Raw genomic sequence first — 3,217 nt, 5'->3', positions numbered from 1 at the left:
TATAAATTGTCGGTACAGGCTTAGACCACATTGGAATGTCTTCTAAGAATAGACATAGCCATTTAACTTCTTCACCACATTTGTCAAGAGCTATAAATTCAGATTTCATCGTGAATCTCACAATAATAGTTTGCTTAGAAGATTTCCATGATATAGCTACACCTTCAAGTGTAAATACATAACCACTTGTTGACTTAGAGTCTTTAATATTTGAAATACAATTAGAATAAGTGTATCCTTCGATAACGTCAAAATGTCTTGTGTAGTGCAGACTATAATTACAAATATCTCCTAAATATTTCTCCACAGGACTCATTGTTATTGCAATACTGCATATAATCACTGTAAATAGATTGAATATTAATAGCATACTCTTTAATACTAATTAATAAGACGTACTATAATAACAACATATTGAATCTTACATGTAAAAAGGTTCTACTTCGGGAAAAGTTTTCAAAATGTATGAATGAGCTGTCACTCGATCGCTATAATCCAAGTTGTATATTTTTCCGTTGGATAGGTATTCCAACGATGAAAATATTTAAATGCCCGAGATTTCAGTTTGTGCATGTTCTTGGTCTTCTTCCTCCATATACCTAACACATAAACTAATACTCTCATTTACAAGATAGCTCTCGCTTATTGAGGCTTCGGGGTAGTTTTTATTCCGTAAATATCTTTTTATTTTACCCATGTAATGTTCAAACGGATACATCCATCGATACTAGATAGGTCCCCCAAGAAAAGCCTCAAATGACAAGTAAACTCGGAGATGCATCATGATGTCGAAGATTGACGGTGAAAAAATTATTTCAAAATTGCAAAGTGTCAATATAATATCCATGTACAATTGTTTGAGGTACATTGTAATCAACTCTTTGGAGCACAACAACCGAAAGAACCGAGACAAATTTACTATAGCATCATACACATTATCTGGAAATAATCCACAGTTTTTTAAAGGAATAAGATATTCCAATAAAATGTGACAATCATGACTCTTTAATCCCGTAATATTTTTCTCTTCTAAATTTACACAACCTCCGATATTTGAGCAAAACCATCAGGAAACTTAAGATCTTTTAAGAAATCACAAGGACGTTTTTTATGATCAGAGGTCAAAGTGAAAGACGCTTCTCGATAATGAACCACTCCTTAATCATTTATAGGATGTAACCATTGTTTTATGTCTAAGAGTTGTAAGTCTTTACGGGCTTTAGGACCATCCTTAGTCTTCTCTTTCAAATTCATTATTATTCCCAACACGCTATCACAAATATTTTTCTCAATATGCATCACATCCAAATTATGTCTCAATAATAGTGAATTTCAATAAAGTAAACGGAAGAAAATGCTAAGTTTGTTCCAATTGTTTCCCCGTGTGTCAATGATATATCTTGGTTTTCTTGCTCTGATCCATAGTAAGAATTGTGCCTTCTAAGTCTCGTGCTTGCTCATAACTTTCTTTCCCCGTTAACAATTTAGAGGGCTCTCTATAATCAGTTCGACCATCAAACGACTCTTTATCCCTTCGGTATTTGTGCTTTGGTGGAATGAAGCGTCTGTGACCCATGTAACATTGTTTGGAACCATTAACTAATCGAAGAGATACAGTGTCGTTGTTACAACAAGTACAAGCAAATTTCCATTTCGTACTCTAACTTGACAAATTCGCGTACGCGGGAAAGTCGTTAATGGTCCATAACAACATCGCTCGCATGTTAAAGTATTGCGAGGTGTGTGCATCAAACGTTCTCACACCAGTTTTCCACAGTTTAGTGAATTCGTCGATCAATGACTGAAGAAATATGTCAATTGCATCTCCCAGACTCTTTGGACCTGGAATTAACATAGATAGAATGAAATTGCTAGAATCCATGCAAGTAGTGGGTGACATATTATAAGGAACGAGAATAACCGACTATACACTGTATGACTTTTTCCCATTAGAAAATGGTTGAAACCCATCACTTGATAAACTCAGTCTCACGTTTCGAGAGTCCGAAGCAAAATCTTTATAGTTTTCATCAAACATTTTCCATGTTAATGAATCAGCCGAATGTCTCAACGTATCACTATCAACTATTCATTCCTTATGTAATCTCATCATTGGAGCAGTTTTTGAGGACATGTATAGTCTTTGTAGTCTTGGTATTAGAGGGAAATATCTTAACACCTTAGTTGGCATGAATTTCCCATTTTGCTTCTTTCGAACTACCTCACTTGCTTGATCGACTTTCCATCTAGAAAGGCCGCAAACTCTACAAGACTCTACATTTTTGTCGTCTTTCCAAAATAGAATACAATTGTTCTTACATGCGTCTATCTTCTCACACTTAAGCCCGCTATCTGTAATAATTTTTTTACATTCGTAGTAGGAGTTTGGCAATTGAGCGTCCATCGGTAATATGTCTTCTTTAAGCAGACGCAACAACATACCGAATGAAGAATTTGTCCACTGACTGACATTCTTTATGTGAAGTAGTTTTAGTAGTGCTGATGATTTCGTTATTCGAGCACCTTCATACACTGACCTTTTAGAATCATCAAGCAATTTATAAAATCTCTGCGCATCCTCGCCTGATTCATGGTTGTTCGGGCCATCATTAACATTGGAGAACATATTGTTTATAAAATCGTGCATATAACGTTCTTCATTAACCTATTCATTGACTGTATTATTCATCTCCGTTCTAGGATCGTTGAATTCCGACATGGCATCCTCCGATTGACCATCATCATCATCGTCATTAACCACATTAGTAGTAAGTCTCTTTTCTCCATGAAAATACAAGAATTCGTAATGAAGATTTATTCTATAAATGATGAGGTGAGTCTTCATATCGTCTATGAAAATAGAATTTCACGCAAGAAAAATTCACTGTTTGTCGTCTTGTACTTCTAACTGCAATCTCGATGAATTTTTCAGCACCTTCCTCGTAATATGGATGATCTCGACGTAAGGTCATCCATGTTTTATCGGGTACTTCCATCTTTCTAATAAGATGGAAAATAACCCGCATTATTATTTATTTAACTTTATTTAAATTAATTAGGCTTACATTTATCTTAAATAATTCTAACCAAATATAACCTAAATCAAACTCAATATATAACATATTAACCATAAATCAAACTCAATATAACCATATCAATCATTTATGGAATATCCAACTTAATCAAACATCTATCAAACTAAAATATACATTAATAT

The sequence above is a fragment of the Impatiens glandulifera genome, chromosome 9 (assembly GCF_907164915.1).
Source record: "Impatiens glandulifera chromosome 9, dImpGla2.1, whole genome shotgun sequence".
Classification (NCBI taxonomy): Eukaryota; Viridiplantae; Streptophyta; class Magnoliopsida; order Ericales; family Balsaminaceae; genus Impatiens; species Impatiens glandulifera.
Note: the sequence above shows the minus strand (reverse complement) of the source record.